General features: G+C 41.6%; 1 long non-coding RNA gene across 4 annotated transcripts in view; it reads right to left on the minus strand.

The window, feature by feature from the left end:
* The window catches only part of LOC133059207 (uncharacterized), a 168,582-nt gene that overhangs the window by 25,201 nt on the left and 131,207 nt on the right, over positions 1 to 12,174 (minus strand). For all 4 annotated transcript variants that reach the window (XR_009693496.1, XR_009693498.1, XR_009693497.1 and 1 more), the window contains 2 exons: positions 9,534 to 9,678; positions 8,113 to 8,288 (listed from right to left, as the gene is read on the minus strand). This is a non-coding gene — a long non-coding RNA (uncharacterized LOC133059207). The remainder of the gene's footprint in view (positions 1 to 8,112; positions 8,289 to 9,533; positions 9,679 to 12,174) is intronic.

The following is a 12,174-nucleotide window of genomic DNA, read 5'->3' on the forward strand; positions in this document are numbered from 1 at the left end:
TTAAAAGAAGAAACTTTCCAAACAAAACAAGTTATTGGCAGTAAAACCTGGGGCTTCCCCATCAACTTTAACATCACATTCCTTATCAGGAAGCCCTAACTGCCGATGTCAGTGGGACAAAAGGATTCATAAATGGGATGTTGTTAGAATCTGCCTTTTTCAATGGCCCTCTCTTTTTCCTTTTATGTTCTGTCCTTTGAAATTGACTAAACAACAAAAATGCAATCTTAATTTTATATATTTGGCTTTGTGATTAATTTGATTCATGTGGGGCTTAAAGGTGGGAAAGGACATCCCGTAGACTACAAGGAATCCTTCATGGTTCCTAAGGTTATTTAAGTAATGCTAATTCCAAATCCCCACGTATTACGGTTTACCCTAAGGTGGTAACTGAAAAGTTAAGAAAATGACTTATGAATAATTGGACCCTTTATGATTTAAAACTTAACAGAACAGTTGAGACTTTGTTCCTACGACTAATGTTTCATGTACCTAAAGCAAATAAATCGGAGTTTGCTACACACCATGTTTTATTCATCTCATGCTTATGCTGAAATAAAGGGGAAGGATTTGAAGTTGATATCATTTTGTAAAGGAGGTTCGCTTTGATTATGATTTAAAGTGTGCTATCAAAAGTAAACATAAAAATTAAGAAATCACCAAAAATGAAACAATTTAACCTTAGGAGAAACAATAGAATATTTTGATAGGTCTGTATTTTTCATGAATACCAATTAGAATATTGTCTTGTGTTACACTCTTACTGTTGGTCTGCAATCTGTACAAAGTCCTTTATAAGTGTACACTGGATTTTCTTTTACAACGACTCACGCCGTATGGATCATGAAAATATGAGACTTTTGAAAGGATGAGTGTCGGAGAAACGCTGTGGACATGAGGGTCGACGGAGGGAAAGACACTTTGGGCGGGGGGAGGCGGGAGCCCTCGTCCACTCTTCTCTGCTGCCTCATTCTGGCTACCTGGTTCTCCAGAAAACACCCAATGCTGCCTCACAGCTCAGTTAGATACTATCAGGAGTGCACCTGATTCATTCATATTAGGGCAAAATGATTGATTACCCACTTTTAATCTTCTGTGGCACATTCGCTTAGAAATCCAAATAAATCTCTAATGAATCACATTCCAGGCGATGTGTAGGAGGTACGCTTGCAAGGGGTGTCTGGTCTTGGCTGAAAAATCAGGAGCACAGGAACCCGGCCAGGCTAACCCTGCACGTAAAGCATGCAGGCTACAGCACCCGCAAACGGACGCTGTCTTCTAGCCTCGTTCCCCAAGGAAGGCTGGTCTCCTTATTTACAAAACGCTGAGGGCTCGTGGGATTGACTTCCTTGTAGCTCATTAATAAAAACAGACCTTCCAGCTTTCATTTCTCTGCTGGTAGCTCTTGGACGATTCCACTCTCCTTTCTGAGGTCTGCGGTCTGGCTCCTGGGACACGGATTCCCAAAGGATCCAAGGACTCATCCCCGACCACGGCTCCCTTCCTGACAGCTGGCCTGCCCTTCCTAATGGGAGCTCCCCAAGTTAGAGCCAGTCACTTCATTTGTAATTTAGAGAGCCACAGGTGTATTTCTGAACAATTTAAGAAATGTAATTGAATATGTCACCAATCAAGTCATCTCACAAAATTCTACTCACTGAATTGCCTTCTACTGAGCGATAGCAGTAATTATTCTCATGACATATAAGAGTTAATCTAGGTAAACCTGGAAAAAACAGGAAAATCATCTAGACACCTGTTTCTCTTCCGATTACTCCAGTGATAACTGTCTGGGAGCCAATAATAAAGAGTGCTCTAAAAGAGCTAAGATTTTTAAGAGGATTGCCATATGATAAAAGTATACATAGATTTCCCTAGTCTCTTTTGGGAAGGGACTTTTTATCAGATAACATGCCTTGGATTTTTTAAAGCTTTTGTTTTTCTTTGATGTGGATCATTTTTTAAAAAGTCTTTACTGAATTTATTACAGTATGACTTCCATTCTTTGTTTTGACTTTTTGCTATAAGGCATGTGGGGCCTCACTCTCTGCATTGGAAGGCAAAGGCCTAACTACTGGACGCACCAGGGAAGTCCCAAGCCTTGGATTTCAAGAAAAGAAAAACCAGATCATTATATGTATCAGTTTGTTTTAGTAGCACTGTTATGCATTAGCCAGTTGAAAGGTCTGATTATCTGTTTTGCAAGAGGGGAGTAAAAGCTGTGGGCTTCCCACGTGGCTCAGTTGTAAAGAATCCGCCTGCCAGTGCAGGAGACACGGGTTCAATCCCTGGGCCGGAAAGAGCCCCTGGAGAAGAAAATGGTAACCCACTCCAGTATTCTTGCCTGGGAAATCCCATGAACAGAGGAATCTGGCTGGTCCCTGGGGTCCATGGGGTTGCAAAAGAGTTGGATGTGACTTAGCGACTAAACAACAACAAAGGCTGTACAGCTATTTAAAGATGCTGCTGATGTAGGTTAAATTGTCTTTCTCGAATGCTTTTGAGGTTTAAAGTTAATGTGCAGTATTCTTACTCCATCAGAAGGGAAATGAAATGCAGTTGTTGAAAACTTCATGCCCCTGATGTATCAAGTTGAAGCCAAAGAATGGTGTTCATAGAGATACATTGTCATTCATATGACAACTTGCACGTATTCCTTCCTATGAAGACACAGATTCCTTAAACATCATGAACTGTGGTGGACGTGTGCTCACTGTGGGCTCCTCCCGGAAATGGTGAATTCTTTCAATAAGTCAAAAATGATTTCTATTAGCTGATGTTAGAAAGGGGGCTAAATTTATCAGGCTGGTTTATTAACAGAAAAAAAATGTCAGAGAGTTTTATACTAGTTGATCTGCATTGAACCCATCTAGTCTTTAAGTAAAATTTCTAACATTTGCTGTTTAATTATAAACTTATGGCTGAGATGAGAGGCAGTTGGAGGCGATGGAATGATGCCTGGATCTAGTACCAGACACGTAGCCTCTGGCCCAGCTTCCAATGCCGATGACTCACCACCCTGACCCTCCATCTCCTACAGGCACCGTGAGCTTCTCAGACAAGATGATCTCTAAGGCCCCTCCAGTCTTTAAACAACTCCAGGGCCAAAGCTGCCATACATGCCATTTGCCAAGGTTAAAGCTTCTGGGAAGGTGCCAACGACAAGAAGATGCCTGCTGCCCCACACTGCCCTAAGAACGAACACTTGCTTTGTGGTCTTTTAAACCTGTCTGGACTCTGGCTCACATCTTGACTTTGAACTGGATTTAAGATATCTAATTTCTCATGGTATGATTCCCTTTGTATTATGGGGGTCCTGCATTAATTCATATTAAGCCACTGTTGGCTCACTCCCATTTTTAAATGAGCAGTCAAAGCTATGGTTTTTTTCCAGTAGCCAAGTACGGATGTGAGGGTTGGATGATAAGCTGAGTGCCAAAGAATTGATGCTTTTGAACTGTGGTGTTGGAGAAGATTCTTGAGAGTCCCTTGTACCACAAGAAGATCCAACCAGTCCATCCTAAAGGAAATCAGCCCTGAATATTCATTGGAAGGACTGATGCTGAAGCTGAAACTCCAATACTTTGGCCATTTGATGCAAAGAAAAGACCCTGATGCTGGGAAAGATTGACGGCAGGAGGAGAAGGGGACAACAGAGGATGAGATGGTTGAATGGCATCACCGACTCAATGCACATGAGTTTGAGCAAACTCTGGCAATTTTGATGGACAGGGAAGTCTGGTGTGCTGCAGTCCATGGGGTTGCAAAGAGTCGGACACAACTGAGCGACTGAACTGAAGTGATTATAGATAATAACAACCGTCATTATTCCCTACTGAAGACAATTCACAGTACAGCATTTTCATTAAAGATAAATAAATACTTCCATACAATGCACACATTTGATTTTCTGATTCTCAGAAGAAAATAAAAACATCCTTGTCCTGCTAAAGTACTTATAAAAGAATAATCTTTAAAAAGCCATGATTTAACAAAATAAAATATTCTCTGTCATTCAAGAGATAAAAGACTATTCCTAGGTTGATAAGGAAGGATTTGTTAAGGTAGTTGCCTAAGACTGAACACTTATTTGGTCTCCTAAACACCACATTTAAGACCAATTTTACACACAAACACACATGCAGACCAGGCTCTAAGACACATAAATCAAGACCTAATTAATGGGGAAAAGAAAAATAAAAGCACTAAATTCTTCATTTTCTCAGAAGGAGACTTAGAGGCTGTTACTTTGTTCCTTAATTTGATAGTTAGCATCAACAAAGTTTTAAAGTTCTCCTGGAAAAGATTTTGAAAATCAACTGGTAGAATGAAAAATAAGAGCAGCTACCTTTCAACTTTTGTGAAAAATAAAAGACGAGAGAAATCAAGCATTAAACTAAAAGCATGAATCAAGATGACCAAGGGAGACTGTGCATAAGAGAAAAATAAAAGATCTAAATTCCCCCCTTTACAAGGCAAAGACTCCCGGAAATCACCAAAAGAACTATCTAATATTTTGTTCTTTACAAGAAACATTTAAAAAGTAAAATATCACTAGAAAACAGGACATACACAAGGCTCTAGAGTGTAACACCTTTCCCCTTTTACCCCCTCAAAAGGCCCAGGGTAAAAATACGGGTATCAGTTTTATTTGTAGTAACAACTCCATGATGGAAGTAGCAGCATGTTTGTCATCAATCTGTTTTCAACAACTATCAAAGCATCTGGAGTCAGGATTCAAGAAATACTTGTTGAGGGCATAAGTTGATAAATTAATAAGAATTAGTTTTGTTAGGAAAGACTTTGAACTGAGTAAGGAGAGCAACTTTATATTAATAAAGGTTACGAACAATAGGAAATCTATAATGGTATTAAGCTTTTATTCTTTCAAAATACTTTAGTAATAACAGATGTGGGTTATTATCTTTACAGTCCCAGGGTTTTGTCTACAGTCTGATCTACCGTGGATACACCATGTCCTCAAGTGACTTTAAGAAACTGCTCAGCTAAACCAAAGGATGTATAGTCGAGAATGACTGGAGAAGAAGGCAGGTGATGGTCATGCAGAAGATTCTGCCAGGCCCAGTCCTGATCTACAACACACCTTTCTCAATTTTCCACGTGCCAGGCTCACCACCCAGCTACAGTATCCAATTAAGGCAAACCCAATTCTTCTAGAATCCAACCTCAACTTAGATACCTTGTTGAGTCGGACATGACTGAGCCACTAACATTTCTTCAACTTCACATGGTTAAAAAGTATCAATAGCAGCCTCCCTTGCTTTATCAACAGGTAAGTTCCTCTCCTCCTTGTCCACACATATCCCCCATGATCATGGCTCCCTTTCTCTGAACAGGGCTCATGGGCTACTTTGGGAAGGGCCATTTTTCGTAAGCCACTCTAGTTTAAATAGGGAAAGTGTTAGTCGCTTCAGCTGTGTCTCACTCTTCGCGACCCCATGGACTGCAGTCTGCCAGCTGTCCGTGGACAGAGGACTGTCCGTGAAATTCTCCAGGCAATAAAACTGGAGTGTGTTGATGCTGGTAGAAACCAACACAATATGGTAAAGCAATTATCCTTTAATTAAAAATAAATAAATTAAAAAAAAGAAAACCTGAGTGGGTTACCATTACCTTCTCCAGGGGACCTTCCTGGCCCAGGGATCGAACCCAGGTCTCCAGCATCCCATGTGGATTCTTTACTGCTGAGCCACAGGGGAAGCCCCTGAGCCACCAGGAAAGCCCTTAAACAGGGACGCAGAGCATCGTTTTATACAACATCCATTCCCCAGAAAATATCCCATTTAGCGGTGATGGGCAACCGTGGGGTCCAGAAAAAATGAGAGATTGTTTAAAAATAAAGCCACAAAAAAAAAAAAATAAAGCCACTTAGAGAAATGCAGTAATGATCCAGGCAATAAATAAAGAGGACGTGGACTAGAACAGAATCCTAGGATGTGGACTAGGGACACATCAGAGAGGTTGGACTCGAAATACACTTATGATTCGCCAAGACAAGGTGATTGACGAAGTGTAGAGTGACTTCAAAGTTGCTACCTTGGAAGTGTCAGTAGACAGTGGCACCATTTGTGTGTCCTAAGTCACTTCCGTCGTGTCCAGCTCTTTGTGACCCCACGGACTGTAGCCTGCCAGGCTCCTCTGCCCACAGGATTTTTCAGGCAAGAATTCTAGAGTGGGCTGCCATTTCCTTCTCCAGGGGATCCTCCTGACCCAGGGATCGAACCTGCATCTCTTACACCCCCTGCACTGGCAGACGGCTTCTTTACCACGAGCATCCCCTGAGACCATTCACAGGTAGAAGGAATAGCTTTAGAAAGAAAGCACAGTTCTGAGGGAGAAGATAACAATTTCGCTTCTGATCCTCCTAATTTTGATGGACTCATAGAGCCCTAAGGATGAGAAATCTAGTGGGTAGTGGAGAGGATTTTAGTTTAGATAATGCAACTAATCTGGTCACACTTTGGACCATTTTGACTGAGTACCAGCTCTGGGCAAGAAGTGATGTCTGGAATCATTAGAAATGACTAGGTTCATGGTTGACTAGATCAGAGAGGAAGGGGAAATGAGTAATTTTTTTGTCACTGCTGAATAGTTGTTACGTTAGTGGCTGTTGGGCTTCCCCGGTGGCTTACATGGTGAAGAATCTGCCTGCAATGCAGGAGACCCAGTTTTGACCCCTGGGTTGGGAAGATCCCCTGGAGAAGGGAACAGCTACCCACTCCAGTATTCTTGCCTGGAGAATCCCATGGACAGAGGAGCCTGGCGGGCCACAGTCCATGAGTCACAAAGAGTCAGACTGAATGACTAACACACAGACATACACAGTGTCTATTTAAGGTTCTCAGTGGAAACAGATTAGGACAATGACCTATTGACACGGGTCCTGTGTTAGAAGGCAACCCATGCTGTCAAGAAACTAACGTCATGTTCAAAATCTTTAAAAAAAAATCTTGGTCACAAGTTACAGAAAAAAATAGCAGTGCTAACAATGCAAAAGTACATTTGGCTGAATTCTGTTATTCATGACTCGAACTAGCATCTTCCACCCCCTTTAAATCTCACAAGATTCCTGCTCTATGTAAGTAGCACTTTCCCCCTACCAAGAGCCTTTTAGGAGCCCTCCATCACACACATCCAGTGCCAGGATGGCACCCCCATGGATCACCAAGACAGGCTGGCTGGAGAGGTAGATCACTTTTGTCAAGGAAGAAGATTTAAAGGGTCGCAGGATCGTAACTCTTATCCTCTACAGTAAAAACGGCACTGTTGATGATTTAAGAACTGTGGGTGGTGCCATGCAGCCAGGATAATTATAAAGAATACCCCATTGTGGAATATCATTCCACAGGTCTGTAAATTTCCTGTCCCTCTTCCTATTTCATCTCACACATCAAAAAACTCACACTGTCTAGAAAATGGAAGACAGGCCATGCAAGAGTTATATCAAGAAGGATCTTTTATGTGAAAACACTCCATAAAGCGCTGTTGGAACACGAGGTCTCAGTAGTTATTTTAGCCGATCACAGGACTCTGAGATTTAGAGGCAGACTCTCGTTCTCTTTTGCTGGGCTCTTGGAAATAGCACAGCTGAATTTGAAAACAGAGAGGAAACAATGACCTAGAATTATGATCACTACTCTAGAGTTACTGGAATTACTTCTCACTTCCAATATGAACAGTAATAAAACCAACTTTTCATTCAGCGCGTCTTTCCTACAAACTGTCGATTCTTCTCCAATTTCATCTCTGGCCCCAATTCAATCCCTTTCTTTGAGGTAGTCACATTCACACAGCCTTCCAAATTACCTTCTTTATCAAGTTGTCTATTGAGTTTTAGAGCCACCTGGAGCATAGTTTTTGTGTCTGGAGACAAAATGCCAGATGCTAAGATGCTTAAAAACTGGAGACCTGACTGCATAGATGAATTAAGAATAGGCACTGCCAATTGTGTTTACCTGTTTAGTCCTATTTTGGGTTTTGATGGTGTTTTATTGTCCTTTCAAACCACTCTTTGCAAGCAGCATAATTCAAAAGGAAGGACAAATGCTGAACACTTACTTTGTGTTCCTTAAAAAATAATTCTGTGCTTACCTCCGTGACCTGGGCTTTTATTGTTGTTGCCACAAAACTCGTCTGTCTTGGGTTTTGTTGGTCTTGTTGTTGCTGCTGGTCGTGGTGGTGGTTTTAACGTTTTAAGCAAAGAATCTTTTCACTTATACTTCAGGGTGTCTTCCAAAGCATGACACCCCCCAGATGCATATGTATTTCTAGGAAGAGAAAACAAGAAGGGCTAACAGGTCTTTCACCACCAAAAATTAACCATTTCATTTATTACCTATTCTATTTGTTTCAACACAATATTTTCAGAGGTTCAAGACCAGATCATTCTATATCTGTAGGTAAGAGCTTTGCATTGTCTGGAAATTGTAAGTCACCGAGCAGAAATGAAGAACGGGTCTCTCCATTTTTTAATGGTTAAAATTAATTCCCTCATTAAAACAGGAAAAGAAGCAACTTGATACAAGTCCCCCTTCTAATCTAATCCTATTCTCTTGTGCTCATTTCCAGCACTTTGGTGCTTAAATAACTGAACGAATGGACATGATGAATGATCTTTTGCAAATGAATAAATTCTTTCCTTAAGAGTTTAGACTACAGGTTGGGTCTGGTGAGCGTTCCATTCTCTGTGATGTTCTGAGGAACCTATGTGATCTCCGAGGAGATAAAATATCTGGTGCCACATAAACAGGTAGGATACCATCCTGAGAGGGAATTCGCAGGAGATTCACTGTCAATTTAAGTAAATTGGAACTATGCTTCTCAGGATTCCCTTCTTTGTGGAGTTCGGAGCTGGGAGCAGAGCAGAAGAGACAACTTGTACAGGGTTTGGAATGGAACTGTGAAACCGCGGCCACATTCCTCATTGACCACGACAGTCTTGGGGGGCACCGGATGCTGCTGGAGATCACGTGTTATTGCAAGGGGGCTCAGCTGGTTGGCTAGGGAACCAAATACGTGTAGCTCCTTCTCTCCTTTCTGCTCTCCTCCACCAGCTTGTCCCACACTTGGGGCCAGGGCATCTCAAGCTCCATAAAGAATGGTTCCAGCCTCCCCCACAAATCACTCCCATCATCAGCGATGGAGGCTGGGAACTGGTGAAAGGAGCAAGTGGGTTCCATCGTTCCTTGGGGGACCCAGCCCAGCCTGCGGAGTTCCGGTTTGTCCGAGCCCCTCTGCACACCCATCTTCACTTGCTGACCACCTGCCCTGTGGGTTTCAGCACCAGACCCTGAAACCACAGCCCCAGATCAACGTCTGAGCCAGCTACCACCGCTGTGGGTGTGCGTCCCTGGTCCGAGGCTGAACACCGCACGCTGCCATCGTCTGCTTCCTGACTTCTCTCGTTTGTGGGCTATGCTCGCTTTCTCCCCTCTCTGCCTCTCAACGCTTACCTGATCTTCCAGGAAGAGTTCAAGTCCCACCCTTCTTATGAAGCCTTCCCTGAAACTTACCCGCTGCAGTATCTCTCTTCTTGCACTTAATGTATCCTGCCCGCAGTGGCAGTTCTGTATCTCTCTGTCTCCCCGTGTAAATTCCTTGAGGGCGGAAATGATGTTTCACTCATGTTTGTATCCCCAAAGCAACGATCACAGTGCCCTATGCAGAAATGCAGTTCAATAAATGTCTGTTGACTTGAAGTCTGGTTCAGTTTGCTCTATCCTCTGGCCTTTTTGGGCACTGCTTGGGTTTTCACCATGACAGTATCTAAAAGACAACTTTACCTTCTGGGCTCTCTGCTTCCGTTTTATCTATTTTTATGACGTATTTATACCTAGCTCCTGCTTAATGCCAGAAGCCAAGCACTTTGGCAATACATCTGTAGTTAAGTTAAATGATTGACTTTTTTTTTTTTTCAAGTGAAAAGGTCCTCGCCAGATGTGTTAAGACTTTTCTTGTGAAATCTTATCATGAAAAGAGATAAGTAAATAACTGAATCCAGTTAAGGTACCGTGTATTTACTGTGGTAGAGTACCCAGCCCATAGCAAACTCTCAGGGATCATGGGTTGAATGATGGAGGAAATTAATGGATGGATTTATTAATCAATAAAATCCTAGCCAAGGAACAAAACCATCAGATACATATATAACATTGCCATTTTTAATGACAAGACTGGAGAATTTTCAAAAAAAAAAACACGGGTAACTTCTCCATTGTCATACCAGCATGTAGGAGCGTCCTCTCCTTTGAATTGCATTAGTTCTTCATCCTTGATTAGAGTTTATTCTAAGCTATAGTTAATAACTATAATTTATGTCTTACATAAAATATTGTTTAACTTTTTAAAAAATAAAGAATACCATGGAACACTAGAGTGATATGTCTAAGAAACGCTTCTCACATGGATCTAGATCTATTTTTAGAGCTTTTTTTTTTTTTTGCTTTTCTAACATCTACAAAAGAAAGTGTCAAAGGTAGTAATTAAAGACTTTTATACTATTGCTAAATATTTGATAGTTTTATAAAAGTTCTTTCAACTCCCATCTGTCATTGAGCTTCTAGAAGTTGCTATGAATTTCAATAGTAAATGGTACAGCGTTGTCTTGGAAGTTATATGTCTCAAAACATATTTCTCTCAAAGAAAGTCCTAATTAAAAGTCCTGAGGAACCAAGTAAAAGTCTAATATTAATTAAGAATAGTTATTTTTCATTTCTGTAAGTAAACTGTTAGAATAAACCTTCCTTAGGAAAAACTAGGGTTTTTTTTTTTTTTTTTTGGTTTGTGAAAAGAAAAAAAAAAAAAAAAGATGCCAGGCTCCTCTGTCCTCCACTGTCTCTTGGAGTTTGCTCAAATTCATGTCCTTGAGTCGGTGATGCCATCCAGCCATCTTATCTTCTGTCATCCCCTTCTCCTCTTATCGTCAATCTTTCCCTGAATCAGGGTCTTTTCTAATGAGCTGGCTCTCACATGTAATGAGCTGGCCAAAGTATTGGTGCTGCAGCATCAGTCCTTCCAATGAATATTCAGGGTTGATTTCCTTTGGGATGGACTGGTTTGACCTCCTTGCAGTCACTCTCAAGAGTCTTCCCCAGCACCACAGTCTGAAAGCCTCCATTCTTCAGCGCTCAGTCTTCTTCATGGTCCAACTCTCACATCCATAAAGAGTAGGAGGGCTCGACTGACTGGTCCATAGACCAAATCCAACACTTTGGCTATTTTTACAGAGCCTATGATCAAAGAGTGGTTTTCATGTTTTTTAATGGTTGGAAAGAAGAGGAAGACGGTCCCTTGATATATGAAAATCATGTGAAATCCCAGTTTCAATCGCGCTCATTTATCCTCATGTTGCCTGCAGCTGCTTTCATGCTACAAGAACGGAACAGAGGAGCTGTGACAGAGGCCGCATGGTCCACGAAGCCAAAAACATTTACTGTGCTGCGCTTTACAGAGAAAAGTTTTCCAACCCCTGGCTTGGAGCAAGGAAAAATAAGATTAAAGACATAGATTTTTATTGACTTTTTAGGAAGTGTACTCCCCTGTGCCCTACAGTCAAATAGAGATGAGTGTCCTGCAAACAGAACCTGCACGTGGCCCATATGAGCATTTGTAAAATTAGCATTTTACAATGTGTGCTCTATGGAAATTAAGTTCCAAGGAGTGATAAAGGCTCTTCGTGAAGAAAGGACATTCTGTGGACAAACAATAATTCCCAGGGATGCCAGATGATGCTTCAAGGATTTAACACGGTTCATGTAAATTTCAAATCTGCAAATATTTCTCAAACACGTCCTACCGTGACATTTTTTTCTACTCTACCCTACTCTCCAACACAGGGCACCAAATAAGACTATTATGCCTTGAAATAGACTTTGGGGAGCCCTCTCTCCATTGTGAGAAGATGGTGATGACATATATTGTTGTTTAGTTGCTCAGTCATGTCCTTTTCTTTGTGACTCCTTGGGCTATAACCTGCTGGACTCCTCTGTCCATGGGATTTCCCAGGCAAGAGTACCGGAGTGGACTGCCATTTCCTTTTCCAGGGGATTCTTCCTGACTCAGGGATCAAACCCGTGTCTCCTGTTTGGCAGGCAAATTCTTTACCACTGAGCCACCAGGGAAGCCTGGTGATGATGTATAATCTTCATTAAATAC

This window comes from Dama dama, chromosome 7, assembly GCF_033118175.1.
Source record: "Dama dama isolate Ldn47 chromosome 7, ASM3311817v1, whole genome shotgun sequence".
NCBI lineage: Eukaryota > Metazoa > Chordata > Mammalia > Artiodactyla > Cervidae > Dama > Dama dama.